General features: G+C 41.6%; 1 protein-coding gene across 1 annotated transcript in view; it reads left to right on the forward strand.

Moving 5' to 3' along the window:
• The window catches only part of kirrel3b (kirre like nephrin family adhesion molecule 3b), a 193,156-nt gene that overhangs the window by 64,719 nt on the left and 111,143 nt on the right, over window positions 1–17,294 (forward strand). The window lies entirely within an intron of this gene.

A 17,294-nucleotide genomic window follows, 5' to 3' on the forward strand; every position in this document is an offset into this window, starting at 1 on the left:
CAAACACGATTTTCAGATTATGACACTGCGTGCTCATATCATCCCACCAGCCTCTGTTGTGATAGGGAAACAGTAGCTTTTCCTCTTTACTACCTTTATCACTCTGGGGGCCGTTGTGTTGGGTACATTTCTGAAATCTCTCTTCCCTTTATCAGGAAACTGCAGGTATACAGTTCCTACTGTATGTCAGCACAGGCTAGAGAGTCTGTAAACGCTCAGGGGTGAAAAAAACAATGTGCTTTCTGCAATTATCCAATGTTTCTGCAGGGCTTGTCCGCTCTCAGCCCACAGCTACTGTAGGCGCAGCTTGATGGTGATTGTTTAAAGGCAACTAACCTTTCCATTACCTCGATCAAAGGTGTCTTATAACAAAATCTGCCACATGTGAACTGAGCGAATGGATCTGAAACACAGGCATTAAAGAATAAGCTGCAGGAAAATAACACTTTCATGATCATGGCACAGAAAATGACCTTTGTCATTCATTTATCACGGGACATAACAGTTATATTACTGGAGCAAAAATCAGGTTAAAATAAAAACAGTATATATTTTTTTTTTTTTTATAGCAGAGAGCCTTTTTTTACCTGCTGAGTGAGCATCCACTTTTCAGGAAAACCTCACATTTGTACCCGTTAAACCCAATCTGGTTTGCCAGGTCTATTGTAGGTCAGTGAGTAGCTTGACTGGAGCAGTTCGGGGTTAAGTGCCTGGCTCCTGCTTTTTGCTGTAAGTTAGAGTCGATTTTTTGAATAAGTTCAGTGTTTCTGAGTGTCACCGGTCCATTTTGCCTTTTTTTCCACTTATAGAATCTGAACCAGTGGCCTTCACGATAAAAACCCACTCCTCCCAACCTTTTAGGCTACCGCTGAACCAAAATGAAGGTTCTCACAAACATGCATTGTGTGTATGCGCATGGTAATACAGCTAACAGAAACAAGCAACAACAAAGCAGTCTTATTGGGACCAGAAGATGAAGTGAAAACAAGGGAACGCCAGGGCTGATATCCAATCTGTAGACACTTGATTAGAATTGATCCAAGCAAGTTCTACAGTTGAAACATCTGCACTAGTAATTGTTTCCCTCCTTTGTGTATGTGTTTGTGTAACTGTTCCCTGAAGAGCCCTTTTCCACTTAGTACAAGCAAGAGTCTTAATTGCTGAAAATGTTGTGCTGCACTGCACAGGACTTGTTTAGACATTCTGCTTCTCTGGCAGGTGTTAATTGATCACCCGTTGAATGATTTTTGACTTGATAAAAGCAAAGAAAGAAAGAGAAACTCGTTACTGTTGGAAACACAAACTTCTTTTAATTAAAATGCAACTTTCGTGGAGCTCTGCCGTCATTAAAAACAAATGGTGCTAAATTGCAAGTGCTAAATAATGGCATCCAATCCATTTGTTGAGCTAACGCGTCGATGGCTTTTTTCTCACTCTGGAACAAGCAATTTGACTTGCATATATTGAACCCTTTGGGAAAAAAAGGCAGGTGGATGTAGAGGGCTATAGAAATGCCCAGACTCTTATCGCAATTCCACGCAATTATCACCTCGGTTCCGTGTAAGGTGCTGTAAGTTGTCATCAGAGAAAAAGTACACTGGATTGATTGTCATATATATTCCTGCCGTCATTGTTATATGACAGTCATTGTTTTGTAGCAAACCCCATTTACATTGTATTCTACCTTGAGTAAGAAACGCTTAGAAATACCTAAAGAGGCAACCAGCAGTTGCCTCTTTAGTGAGAGGAGATTTCTTTTCAGTGATTTTCCCAACCTTACAGGTCACATGATTCGACATCCTTTTTGGCCCAAACTTGTAACCCTCTGACTGGCACTGTTTAATCCAGTTCGGAGTACATATTTCTGGAAACAACCAGGGGAATAACAAATCCAGTGCTTGCAAAGCCCTTGGAAGGTGGGCAGCGGTGGAGCTGGTATCCGCAGAAGGTGAAGCTTAATGGAAGCTGGGGAAGGGGAAGTGGGAAAGCTGTACTTGAGATAGGGCCAAGGAGGAGTTGTCAGCTTTGATTTATTAAGTGCAGCTCCTGCTCTGACTGCTGGTAACTTGTCAGTCCCCACATAATGGATGGGGCTCACAGCCCACTGCTCCGTGATTGGCTTTTTTTTCCCTGGACCCTGTCCGTCGGGCCTCTCATCCATCGCTATCTTGCTCCCATTTCTAATTAATTTGTTATTCACAACCTCCACTACTTTCCCTGTTTGCCCGAGTACAGGGGACCCAGCAGGCTGCTGTCTCACTTTATCTCTCTCCCCTACGCATCCCTCATTCAATATTCTCACTCGTGTTTGACAATGCTTCCCTGTGGTATCAAAGTTGGCAAATGACTACTTCCCTCCCAATCCCATTCTTCTAACGCGGCGTCGGTCCACAGCAATGCAACCTCGCTCATCATTCACTCACCGGAGATGCTTGGAAGCTTTTGTCTCTATCCTTCACCAGGGAGTCGGTGATATCACAGGCTTAGAGCCACGCAGAGCCCTCTTACCAACTTCATCCCGTGTAGGTATGTTAGTCCAAAAAAAATGTGACGAGCCTCTTCAGCTCCTTTCTTTGCTAAATGTGCCCGGAGTGAATTGAATCCTTTGAAATTATAGAGAGCTCTTGGGATAATGGCTAACATGGACCTGAGGAATGAAATACATTTTGATGATGAAGTATAAGAGAGCATGGTGGCGGAAAAGGCAGAGGAGGCAGAGGGAAAAGACATGATTGCATTAAAATAGCTTGGGTCTTTTCCAATTTCAGAGCCCTGCAATTCAGAAGAGGCTCGTTGGAAGCTTGAGTTTAGCCTTCCATACAAAATACAGCGTGCGATGAGCTAGTCATTGGCATGCTCATGCTCACAAGTCTTGTCAACTCACATAACGGATGCTCGTAAACAAATATTTATCATATAAAAAGATGAGACAATGTTGGCCACTTTATTTGGAATAACATTAAACTGGAGTGATAGCAGCAACTGTCGAGGATGACTAATGTTGTTTGTCTTATAAACAGTCAGCCACAGAAAATGGGCAAAAGTATCTTTTACGCTTGGCGAAGCAATCGCAGCTTAGGGTGGTCTTAGCTTTTAAGGCAAAGCTTGCAAACACAAATGCATCATTCCACATACAAAAAAAACACAAAAAAAAACACAAAGCCACACGCACATGATGCAGAGTTTGAGGTAAGCCTCTGTGATGTTTGTGCTATGACCCCCGCACTGAGCTCATGATCGAAGCCGCACGCGCACACACGAACATCACACCCAGCGTGAGCCTAGCTGCCCTGCGGTGGGCCCATCCATCGCAATCCCTCACATCACCGTCCTCCGCGATTAGCTTTGTCTTTGGCCAGATGCAGTGCAGCGGGCCTCGAGGATCTAACACAGTGTGTGGAGCTATTACTCAAAAACAATCAGTCACAACCCACTCTGATTCCATGTTTTTTTTTTTTCTCTCTAGTCTTTGTACTTCAACCGCTTCACAAGATCTGAGCACAGCAGGAAGGCTGCCTTTGGACTTACACATGTTTGTTTTTTCTGTTTTTTTTACAACATAAAGACAAATTAGTTATTCTAAATGTCATGCTTTGGCCCATTTATCAACTCCTCCTGACAGTGTCACACAATTTATTCAAGATAATGAGGCTTTTGCAGTGGTAAGCATCTTGGCCTCTGGTGCATTCAGCCATTTCTTGGGTCTTTTACATTGAGATGACCAGATTAACACTGTCATGACAGGTCACAGATGATAAATTAAGCCCACGATCCAAGTGCTCAGCCTCAATGTTAGGCATCTAATGCATTTCTTGTTATCAGCTATACCTTATGCGACAGTGTAACCATAACTTAAAATCTAAGATATTTATAACTTATTTTATAACTTATATTGGGGCTTCAACTAATAATTAATTTCATAATCAATTCAACTTGATTAATTGTGTCTATAAAATTACAGAAAAAACAAATATATATTTTATAATGATATATAAACAGAAAAAAGCAGCAATTGCTCATCCCTGAAAACCAGACAGTGTTTGGCATTTTTCCTAAGTAAATTACTAAAATCCTTAATTCTTATTTAATTGTTGTTGATTAATTCATGTCAGTCAACTAGAGTAATTGCCTCAGCACAAAGATCTAATTTGCAAAAAAAGCAATGATTAAGGCAAATAAAGATATGATTAATGGAACTAGTGCAGCGCCCGTTCTGAGCGCGTGGCCGTTCGGAGAGGGGCGATTGCTTGGCCCAAAGGAAGTGCTCTCCAGTGAAGTGAAGAAGATTTTGGTTGTAACATAAGTATATCCAGTATCCAGCAGCAAAAGTGAACTGCAGTCAATGAGCCACAGTCTGCCTGCTGCAGACGACGAGCTCGACTGCAGAGCCATGAAGCCCCGCCCCGCCCCGCCCCGCCCCGCCCCGCCCCGCCCCGCCCCGCCCCGCCCCTCTTGTTGCACAGAGTGCCGTTTGCTTGTTTATTCAAAGTGTATTGATATTGAACGTGACATGTGTCCAAATTACACCAACACAGCACTCCCTTTGGTCCCCAGCAATACACCCGCCAAGTGTGAAGTAGATCGGATGAACGGTTCTCGAGATATGCGAAGGACACACCCACATAAAGACAGACAGAGATTCCATGCTTTATAGTTAGATGGTTTTTACTCCAGCATTTGGTGCTGCTTCGAAAAGACCAAACAGCAGCCTCAAAGGGTCACGCACTTGCAGTTACTGACTGTATAGCACATAATACAGTGTGCAGGCGATGGTTCATAGAAGATATATGGAAGAGGGGGGAAAGTGTGATTAGAAAGTGACACGGTAAACAAATAGAGGTGTCATTAGCTGACAGGTCTGGACCTCAAGGCAAGGATGTGGATTCTTTTTACAAGACGGCGTTATTGATTTGAATAACTCTACCCAACACCTAATGGGGTACGTCATATGGCGCTACCCCTGCGGCATCCACAATCCATCTATTACCTGTCAAGTGCGGCATAGTGGTGCACACCATTATTTGTGTGATTTATGAAGAATTTCATTGAAGGGGCAGTTTGTCATTCACAAACGTCAGGGATTTTGATAGACCCGTGGTAGCTTAAGTGGGAGAGGATGGGAGACGGAAGAGAGAATAGGAACGAGGGGTGTTTGTCGAGAGAAAGTTCTGGATTGCCAACAAGGAAGCAAAAATCAATACTTTTTAATGCTGTCGGAGATGAAGGGCAAGTTAAAATGTAATGATTTTAAGTTAGCCCAGTAATGATCCAGTCCACATTACTATTTTATCCCTCATAGCTCACAGAAATCCATTTTTCCTCAATAAATGGCAAAAACTATTTTATTTCCTGCTCCCGCTCTCCATTCAGACTCTGTTTTTGTCGGTATATGTTTAATAGTCAATGACAGCTAGAACCTAAGAAACACAAACAATAGCACACCATAAATTCTCTCTTTTTCTCACAAACACACTCGCACACAGTACGAACCAAGGAATGTTATTCTCTCTGATGTATGCCTATTTGACACGTGAAGGTCAATACACAAATTGCAAGTCACACGCTGGTTAGCAGCTTTTGAGGGCTGCCAGTAACTTGTTTGTTTTGCTTTCTTTTATCTTCTGCACAAAACTTCCTGCGAGCACACACGGAGAAACACGCTTTCCAGCTCGGATGTGGCAAAAGATTGTTGTTTGTTGAGGCGTCACAAGGATGCTGGTTGAACCAAAATGTTATCCTCCCTAACACCATTTATACCATTCACCTTGACTGACTCGCTGTGGCAATGTTTGCTTTTAACACCAATAAGCCTGCTAGCATATGTTCAATTAGCAAGTAAACACCTGCGGAAGATGTTGTTGAATTTTACATCCCTGCTTCTTGCCTCATTAAATAGATAGCTGCAACGTATGGTTCATCCCCTTCCACTGAATTCCACAAGAGGAGGCATACAGTCAGTTTGCATTTGGCATTTCACCTCAGTCTAATAGTAAACCGTCCTGTATAATAATGTACAGTATGCACGTTGCATATGCTGGATACGGCAATCGTTATACCCTTACAATTAAGCATGTCAGTTTGCATCTACACTGTATATATACTGTCATTACTAAAGAAGACAGCCAAGTAGTCTGAACATGTTGGTTTATCAAGTAATAAATGAGAAATGTTGCAGGGACGTCTGTTGCAAAGGCAGTCAAAGTGATAGTCGTATCAGTGCTGGATTACTTTCAAGCTCTGAGGTAGAATAGAATTCAATGGAAGAGTGTAGGTTTGAGTCGTGTAGGATGGTAGGACATGTGTTTCCAAAAGCCTCGAGATTGATCAGCCTCTGCCGAGTTCTCTTTCTTCCAAAGCAAACAAAACAAATTCAATACGGCATGAATGTGGACTTCAATACTCCCCTAAGTAAACACTGAAATCCCCTGACAAACATCACATAAAGACATGATATGCAAAATAGATCAAATCTAGTCTACGCTTTAGAGAAATGGGAATATAATATAGTTTCTGTTCCCTTCTGTTGTATGCTTTCATTAGGCTGTGGAGAGCCATAATACAAATCAGATATTCCATATCTATATTAATTCATCATCAGCTAGATGACCAGGTGAGATTGATGGGCTGGAGTTTTGCATTGCATGGCTCATTGTCAATTTTATTGGGATACTGCCAATGAGGCTTAGATAGTAGGCCAACTGATGATGCACCATGCCTTAATGCATTTATGAGAGACACTAAAAACAACAGTAACATTGAGTTATTTTTTGAAGTGCTAAAGATGAAGAGCTAATAAAAAAGTTGAGGCCAAGTGTGTAAGTTTGAGTAAAGTGTGATACAAATAGAAAGCATCATCAGATCATGAGCAGTACCTGCTGATCACTGGGCAAAACCGGAGCATTTCCGACATATGAGTAATTGCTTTGGGTCCGGTACACACATAGGTGCCAAGCTTCGCAAATGCAACATGATGCCATTTAAATCTAAATGATTTTTCCTGGTGTTATTAATTTCCTCTGCCTTCAACTGCCTCTTCATTTGCTGAAGGGCTCTGCAGTTTGATAAACACGTGCCACCCAAATATTTCATAGCATACCGTATGACTTTTCTTTAGTGACTGCGAGGCTGAAGGAGCATTATCCCAGAAAAGCAGGATTTATTTCCCTGTCTTAAGTGAACTGTCCACTGACCATCGATGTGAGACCACTTCATTCGGTGACCGGCTGAAGTACGTTTTCAGTTCTACTTCACTTCCTTTTACATTAAAGAAAGACATAGATTCCCACATTGGATTATATAACTGCAAATGCACAATTCATGAATTCACATTGGTAATCCCATAAGAATGGGTCCTTTTTATATTGATTTTGCCATTATGAGGACCATGATTATTTTTTTCATGTCAGCCAGTCTTGTCCTCATTCCCTCTCTCCGGGTTCAAGATATGCACTGTGCCTTAGATGCAATATCTCGGGCAGAATGAAGGATGAAAAACAGCAAACAAAAGCCTTTGATGGCCAAGAGGTTAATCTCTGTACACTCCAACGGCTCTCCACGGGCCAGATTCCTGCAACCCCGGTGAAAGTCCCATTAACATAGAGGTTGCTGATGACACTGTATCACAGTGTACAGCGCGGAGGACCTGGAATTAATCAGAGGGGGATAAAAGATTGTTCCGTGTGTTATCGCTCACTGCTTGTCCTTGACTAGGCTTTCTGTTCTCTGTGATTGCCTTGTGTTTTCATCAGGCCATTTTTTTTTTATCACAGTAATTCAGTCACATCGCTCCCTGTACGGTCAGCAACTATCAGCAACATAGTGGTGCACAGCAGATTATGCCCAAGTCCTCTAGAGTTTGGGTTTTGCTGTGTTTTTGCTGTTATCTCCAATATTGTTAACTCAGTCTTGGGAATTTATGTGGAAATGCAAGGACAGAGGCACTCAATTGTGTGCTTCTTAAACAATCTCACACATTAGTGAATGTGTGAGGAAACATTGTTTTGTGTCCTTTTTTGTTTATCTAGAAGTTAACAGTAAACTTCAGCATCATACCAAAATAAAGTTTTGAGTAGTTGGGAAAAGGTCACGTTCTATTGATGCAGAGGTGGGAGTAAATTGAATTCATTTGACCAAGGTCAACACACAATTGGCTATAACAAGTGAAAGACTTACATATACATAACATATACACAATATAATCTCTTTTTGTCATGACCGGGGACGCAGCTTTAGGTAAACTGAGAATCTGAGACAGGAACAATTACTATTTCTGCAGCATTTCCTTTTTCTCCTCTACATGCTTCCTCCTTGAACCCCTTATCATCTCTCTCCTTCTCTTGCTCACTTATTTGCCAGCCCTCGTTTATCTCGACAATCCAATAATTTATACTTAGAAGCGACTGGGCCAAGGGAAGCAGCGGCGGGTGAGCCAAAAGAGCTAGCGATAGTGGCTAATTACCTACAGCTGCTGATGGGACCGCTCCTCGCCGGCTGCCAGAGGAGCCTTGACAAAATTGTTATCAAATGCAATCAGAAAAGACGAGCCATTTTTCACCGCATTAAGATCCCGGGCAAATTGGAGATAGTGGGAGAGGGATAGGATGACAAAAGGCTGTTCCGTGAGAATACATTTGTGTATGTGTGAGTGAGTGAGAGCGCGCTAAGGAAACAGGCTCATGAGATGAAGCATTGAGACGGAGCCAGACACATGGGACCTATCTGTGTGTGAGCATATATGTATGTATGTGACTGGTTTCACTGAACAGGTGAGCCATTTCTCACTAAATGAGGCTACAGAGCAGGGCAGCGACAAGCACCCAGGAGAACACTTTTCATCTTAGCATCATCGCACTTCAGCTGCTTTTACATTCACCAGTGTTCCGAGCCATGCTTGCATCATGCCTCAGTGTTCAGCCCGTTCCGACTGATGCAGCATTAGTCTATCTACAACATATGTGTGGGTGCTGTAACTGCTGAGGACAGTGCGTCTGTAATTTGTTATTTTTCACTAAATATATGTATGTCCATGATGCTGCAGTCTAGTCTTCTGAGAATTTCTATTACATAATAGGTAAGGAATCTGACTACAGCCATCACTGTATCTAGCAATGGAAAGAAGAAAAAATACCAAAAAACTATATATATATTAACATGTTTAAACGTGATTAATCACAATTGTCCATAGTTAATCATGATAAATCCCAAATGAATCGCACATTTAGATTTGTTATTTAATATGCTTTTTAGCATTAGAGTGGGCAAATATGCTTGCTTTATGCAAATACATGTATATATTGTTATTATTGGAAATCAATTAACAAGACAAAACAATGACAAATATTGTCCAGAAACCCTCACAGGTACTGCATTAAGCATAAACAAATATGCTCAAATCATAAAATGCCAAACTCAAGCCCAACAGACAACAACAGCTGTCAGTGTGCTAACTTAACTATGTTTTGAGCAAAACTGCATTTGATTATCAAAAAGTGGGCATTTCTGTAAAGGGGGAATCGGGGGTACCCATAGAACCCATTTTCATTCACATATCTTGAGGTCAGAGGTCAAGGGACCCCTTTGAAAATGGCCATGCCAGTTTTTCCTTGCCAAAATTTAGCACAAGTTTGGAGCGTTATTTAACCTCCTACCCGACATTTTCTTTGGTCTTCTCATTTCATATGATGCCAGTATCTTCGCACTAGCTAAAACTGAGCCAGCTACAACCTAAAAATCACAAGTTGCATTAATGCGTTAAAGAAATTAGTGACGTTGAAACGAATTTGCGCTTCCACATTATTATCGCGTTAACTTTGACAGCCCTAATCTATATATATATATATATATCATATCATTTAATTTTTTCCTGCATGAGGGAGAGACTAGGGGCTCAGTCCACTTTGTCCTGCGAGATGGCTGTAATGAGCCCATGTGGAGGAAGAGGACCACTAACCTGTCTGCTGCAATGACAGCAAGGCTTCTTCCTCTTCAGACCTGGCTATAAATATATTCTTTGCATACAGAGACACAGACAGTGAAGTGCGACACACGGCGCAGTATCCTATATAGTGGTGTGATGTTGTGCAGATGTTGTGCTCTGAGGTATAACGAGGTAACGCTGCATGTGACAAAATGTATGGAGTAATTTATGCAACCACAGACAGTGGGTGTATCACCACTCATTTGTAGCTTTTGTGGTTTCATCTACTGTTAACTGTGGTCAAATAGATTCAGCTCGCTCCCGCCTCCGCATCAAACGCCTGCGACCTCGGTTATTCTAAAATCGAACTCGGGCTTTTTGGTATAGCATGATATACTCAAAGGGGTGCGTGTTTGCGTGTGTGGGTTTGTGGTGCATATGTATATGCATGGAAGGGTGTGTGTGCCTGTGTGTGGTGTCTTTCCCAGGTGTTTACCCTGGCGTTAGGTCTTGGTCTAGGGAGGCCGGTGAAGGCCAGCCTGCTGGCAGCAGCTGGAGAGTGTCAGCAGATGTGAATTGTCAAGCGTTCTGTTTGGTTCATTAGCTGCTCTTCCACTTGTACCAAACACAGCTGTTGCCTGGCCCACAGAGCAAAGGGGAATGTGTGTGTGTGTGTGTGTGTGTCAGTCAGTGTGTGTGTGAGAGAGAGAGAGTGTTCCGTTCATATTCATGTGTGTTGTTGTACATGTGCATTTCAAGTCTGTCTAACAATGTAGATACATAGATGAACCAGGTCAGGGCAGTGACATGTCGTTCCTTATCTTCTCCTCTCAGTCACCTCAGTAGAGTGTTGGATCCCGTCTTACCTTATATATATCCTGCTTCAACATTTCCCTGACAACTGCACCAGCCAAAGTGTAGATTCTGAGTCTTTCTTTTCCATCTGCCAGAGAAAACTTCTGCAACTCAGCCGTGTGTTTCCTTATCTGAGAAAGGACAATAGAGGACATAGGCAATACTTGCTATGTATTTTATTCACAATAAGTTATTTGTAGCTAATTATCCATAGAAATGTAAGCCATGAAATAGCCATTGGTTTGGAATATATACATACAGTATATAAAAAGGAGTGGTGTTGGTGGAGATGTAATATGTCACTGCAGATGCTGCAGCTTATTTTAATATGGTAGCAACAAACACAAACCAAACCTATACATAAACTGCTTTTTGCATTAATAAGTAAATGTGTACTGTGCTTTTTCCTTTCATAATATAAATAATACTAAATTATATTTTGGAAAGAAAATCATTTACTTACATTTATTTGAAGCTAATGTTATATTTCACACAAAACTACAGTTGATTTAGTGTGGTCTATCACTGTCACCAACAGTGGGCAACCTCCAGGTCTGAAAAGTGAAGCCAATGAAGCGTAAGTGGCTTTAACATGCATTCTTTCTAATAGCCAGCAGGGAGCGACTCCTCTGGTTGCAAAAAGAAGTCTGATTGTATAGAAGTCTATGAGAAAATGAGCCTACTTCTCACTTGATTTATTACCTCAGTAAACATTGTAAACATGAGTTTATGGTCTCAATTGCTAGTTTCAAGTCTTCTTCAATACAGCATGATGTTCATTTAGTAAATTATGGTCCCATTTAGAGTCAAATAGACCATAAAGCAAAAAGCACCCTTTCACAGTGTGTTTTCAGTTTATGAAAGTTAATTGTAACATTTTGGATGCTAAAATCATCTTATTCAGCATTCGGTTGTACTTAGCTCCACCCTCTCGTGGAACTTCTGGTTGCAAAAAGACGGCCAAAGTCTTCAAAACGGCAGTCCACAAACCAATGGGTGACGTCACGGTGACTATGTCCACTTCTTACATACTGTCTATTGTCACCAACCCAAACGTTGGTCAACATCACCTAACCTTTCGACTAAGTAACTCACTTGACTCTGACATAAACTTATTTTTCTATTTCTGGTCCAAAATCTGTGCTTGTCACGTTTTTGCTCCAAAAGGTTGAGCAGTGTCTCAGAGGTAGAGCGGGTCGTCTACTAATCAGAAGGATCGGCGGTATGATCCCTGGCCTCTCCAGTCTGCATGTCGAGGTGTCCTTGGGCAAGAGTGAAAAGGGCAAGTTAATGATTAGATTAGAATCTGATGAGCAGGTTGGCACATTGTATGGCAGCCTCTGCCATCGCTGAATGAATGTGTGTGTGTGTGTGAATGTTGGCATGAGCTTTGAGTGGTCAGAAGACTAAAGGTGCTATATAAATTCAGGTCCATTTAGCATTTACCATATACCAACTAACCATATACAATAGTACCTTATGTACATAAGTATCATTGCATCCATTTTTTTGCATTTGTGGCTTGGTGGTAATTAAAAGCACCACATTGCTCTACCCACACATCTCCGTACACAAAACTATTATTACTTTTGTTATTTTTTTTCTGGCTTTGTTTACTCGCGGCATATCCAACCATTGTTCTCGCTGGCCAGGGCTTGCTTGTGTACAATATGCATGCAGATTGCTGTACCCTCTGAATAAATATTTATTCAGAGCCAAGGTCTGTTGTAATTAACAGGAAGGCGGCTGGAGAAATTCTATTATCCTTCTCCCTGGAGTCACCAGCAGCTCTGCAAGTCTCAGGTCAGCTGGTCCGGTTATGGAGATGTCTCGTTCACACATGTCTACACAGCGTGTGCGATGCGTGCTCATGAATATGTGTGTAACTGCGTGCGTATGTTTGTGTGTGTTTGTGTGTGTGTGGAAATGTTGGCAGAAACCAGATACAGAGCAAGTCAGTCAACAAATATTATAACTGCATCAGGCTAGTATTTTCTCTGCCAGGAATCTAATTAGATGGTAAATTGTTGTTGCTTTTAGTAGATAATGCTTTGGATATAAAATCAATTATAAACATGAAGTCTGGAAATAGTTGTATGTATAGTGTAGATAAATGCAGTTTGCAAAGGAAACATGGTTAATCTCAGTAAATGTAACTGCTGTGTCTGGTATTCATCGCACTGATAAGCCAATAAAAATATGTAATTCTCAAAAGATTGCAGAGATTGTTTTGAAAGATCCAACTTTTTAGCACATTGGCCCCAAAGGCCCTCTAACCACAAACAGTTACGGCAACTTTAAAATGATACAATGCATGCAAGCACATCTGACATAAAAAAAAATAATAAAAGTGAGGATGTGACACTGTTAAGTTCGAGAACTGAGAGAGAGGGAAGGGGAGGGGAAGATAGAGCACTGGGGTTGGGTCTGGGTGGCAGTTTATAGCAGTTTATAGCAGTAGCTTCCTCAGTATTGCCGATGCGAGCAGAAAGCCCCCCCCCCGAGCACCCTCGCCTATGTTTTAGCGAAATCCCTCCAGCCTAATTAGGTGAAAAAGCACAAGATGTTTATGAAGCATTCTCGGCAGCCAATGACAGCCACTAAAGAGCCATTGACTGCAAAAGCGGCGACAGGGTGGATCGACGTGCCCACAGAAGAATATGCCATGAGGGTATTTACCCCGAACCTGCAGAGCTTGCACAGATGACATCTTAATAAGCTGAGCACTATGATACATTTTTAACGGAGCCGGTCGGTCTCTCCGGAGGACTGTGCACCAGTGCCCACATCTAATTGGGTTTTCCCTTCCTCCAGCATCATTGTAGCGTTACATTATTGTTGTATAAAGTTATATCCCTATCCCCAAGTACTTTACTGAGGATTGTCCACCCATGACACCTTTCTTTTTTTTTTCTCCCTACTTCTGATATTTCTTTTGTATTACTTTTCTGTCAAGTTTGGATGACATCACCTACCGAGAGAGAAACTGAAGTGTAAAGGTCTTTGCACAACAAGTCTGTTTTTTTCGTATGCGTTTTTTTAATCCGTCAGCGGATCTATTCATTGCGAAAATTTGCAGTACGAGACAAGACTGAGTTAATTATATGAGTGCAATGGATAGCACAAGTCCCACAAAGGGACATTAGAAAGAGGCTAGCATTAGCTGCCTAGAGAACAAACACTGTCTGATCTTTTTTACATCCTTTACGACCGGCCCCGATTCCAAGCTGTTCTGCAATCACCTGCCACAATCCATCTTTAAAGTCTGTAACTCTGTATTCCTAATTGTAAAGTGCTTTGTGCTGGGAAACAAAGTGAATGTTCATCATGCCATTCATAAATAAACGCAAAAAAACTAACCTGTTCCGAAAACTTTAATGACGGACGAAAGTTTCTGAGTCTGTGTGTAGATGTGATTGACACAATGTGAGGTGGTATTTATTTTTAAACGTGCGACAATTTCGGACGAAAAATACGGACTTGGTGTGCAAAGGCCTTAAGACCTTCATCCAACTTTCAGTTGGTTACACAACACCTATACTTATTATTTCTATATCTGTCATTGGTTCCATTATTATGCAGTTTTAATAGTAAAGGCATTGGGACTGTATTTTACCTGTGCACAAACAGTATTTTGATGGAAATATTTGTGATGATATTTTTGGTGTTATAGAATGTCATGATGACTCTGTAAATAGCGGAGTGATTGCAGTCGGGCAGGAGTGGAGATTGCTGCATTTTTCCAGCAAACAAAAATGTTGCGACAAGTGGTCAAGGGCTGCTATTTGAAAAATCTCGTCCAGGCTTCACATAGCACTTGCGTGGGAGTCAGTTTGACCTTAACAAAAAAAGTGTTTTGCAGCAAATTACCAGCTGGTCTGAAAAGAATATTAACTGTTTCTAACTCTAGACCTAAAACACATACTGTATGTACATGTTTGAAAGACAGTCCATTTCAAGTCTAAGAAATGTTTTCTCACTTTCCTAAAACATAAAGTGGATGGAGCTTTTCAGACAGCAGGTCTTTATTGGTACCATTCAAGTGTTTCGGACATGTGCCAGAGCCGGCGCTGCTGCTGCCAGTGTCTCTCACCCAGTGAGCCACAATGAGGACGAATACAGCTTTGATGTTTTTATTCACACAGCTTTTGTTTACATGTTTACTGATTCTGGCCGTGCACATGATGTCAAAAGACACTGCTGCGACAGTGTGCATCAAACAGAGACACAGCCTAGGTCAAATGGGACAGAGAGACATGCAAAACAAGTTATTTTATTATCTGTCTCCTATGAGGCAAAGCAGTACAATGGTACTCTCCCCGCAAATTGCCCACCTTTGGAGACAGCGGTGTGGGAGTTGCATCTCTGGAGGCCTGGTGGTTTTGGCAGAGAGGGGGAACCATGTTCAGCCTGCGTGAGCTGCCAGCGAATCTGTTAATTAAGCATGCTAATGGTTGTAATTGTAGCTGGTGGTGAACCCAGCTGCTGAGGTAAACGCTAGGTTTAGCCCACTGGTTGTCAGGGTTGAACTTTATGTGTGTGCATACGATTATGTATGTGTGTGCATTATGTGCAAGCACACATATTTTTATGCCTGAGTGAAGAAGGAAGCCAGCAGAGAGAGAGAGAGAGACTAGCTTTGCTGCAGAGTGGGATGGAGGTGAGAGGTGAGCAATAGGCAGGAAGGGTTATGGGAGATGGAGCGTCAAAGGAGAAAGATGGGTTTTTTAACCTCATGGCTTTCCTTCTTCCTCCCTGCAGCAGGCGTCATTTCTGCAGCTGCTCCCAGGAAAAAATATCCAATAGTTTGCCCTCTGCCCGGGGATTAGGGTGCCGAGGCTGGGCTAATGTCAGGCTAATGCTGATCTCACCCATGTTGGCAGCAGGTGTGCAGAGGCAGCTTCACAGACAGGTGTAGAGGTAATCTTAACCCTCGGCCCATTTGTCAAATGTTTATTCCAATTATCCAGCTGTCTCGGTGTTTTATATTTCCAATGATTTCATTTAAATGTATTTATTTCACTTAGTGTGCTCAAGGGCAACAGCAGGATGTGACTAGAGAAGGCAATTTATGGAGAAAATGCAGTGTAGGTGTTGGATGTTGAACAGCTGACGCAAAACTGAATTGCCGGCTTTAAGAGTTGATTAATAGAAATAATGTATTAAATATGTGGAATATTTTCAGGGTTGTTGGAAAAAGTAATCAATCAATGAGCACAGCGGGGGGACGAGCAGGGGCAGGACTAACGCTGTCTACAAGCTGTTGTGAAGCGTCTATGTGTGCCAATGTGTTGATGTAGATTTTATGTTTGCGGTGTCAAAAATGTGAGAATGGGAGCAGGTTAGAAAACTGGCACTGTTTGCTTCCCTCCAGAAATTTCTTGTCTCAGTTTCTATGAGAGTCAATTAAGAGTTCTTTGGCACTCCTGACGCTTTCAGGCTCACAGGAGCAAATTTGTAAGGGCGTTTTCCTCCAATCCACCGCCACTCAGCTTTCACATTAGTATCGTTGTTCCGTATACGATTACACTTGGGTCATCATCTACGTGACATTTGTTTATGTTGTCACTACAGTGTAGAAAAGTGCTACCCAATCGTAAGATCGTAAGCCCTATGAGTCGACTAATTTCCCTGACATTTAATGGAAGTTAGACTAGTTGACGAGTCTAAAACTAAGAAAACAGTCAAAATAAATCACAATTTAATAGTTATTGTTAAACAATGTGTTAAGAGACATTGGAAATCATTAATCACATTTTTCAGTAACAGTCATATTTTCAATGCTACTCAGCTCCGGTCGCCCGGTTAGGAATGTGCCTCATGAACTCGGTGTGTTGTGTAATGTTTAATGAAATGCCAGCGGTCTAACAGAAAGCTGAATAACACCCAGAATGCTTCAGTTCTCAACAATCCGTTTAATCTTTTGAAGGCTGAATTTTTCTCATAACACTTGTAATATTTCTGAAAGTATATTGATTAAAGTAATAGCACACAAGTCTTAATTGAGCTGAATGCTCGGATGTTTGAATGAAGTTTCTACGTTGAAAAATGTGGAATAATTATAAAGAGCAAGAATAACATTTCAGGTTGTGAGGGACCCAACTACATGAAGGGCACAAAGTAATTTATCAATATCCAAAAGAGTGCAATTTTAAAAGCACTTTAGTGGTTAACATGTGTGTTCAATGGTCTCTTTATCTTTGACATTTTGTAGAATGTCAGGAGACTTTTTGTGTCTGTTGGGGTATATATTCACCAAAAAGAGAGATGATAGTACCACCAAGTGCAGACGCTTGTCTCTTGACAGAAGAGTCCTCTTTCATAAAATATTCACAAAGGGTACAAAAGGGCCATTTGACGGGGCAGAGAGCGCAATGCTCAAAGTATGAATCAGACTGGTAAAAAACGTTGCATTTCATCATTCTGTCTTATGTTAAGAGTGAATTGGATGTGAGCCTTGGCATTTCTGCATTCTGTTTGACTGTGTCAACACAGTGATTTTTCATTTTCAAAGGGATTTATT

This window comes from Sebastes fasciatus, chromosome 7, assembly GCF_043250625.1.
Source record: "Sebastes fasciatus isolate fSebFas1 chromosome 7, fSebFas1.pri, whole genome shotgun sequence".
NCBI classification, from domain to species: Eukaryota; Metazoa; Chordata; class Actinopteri; order Perciformes; family Sebastidae; genus Sebastes; species Sebastes fasciatus.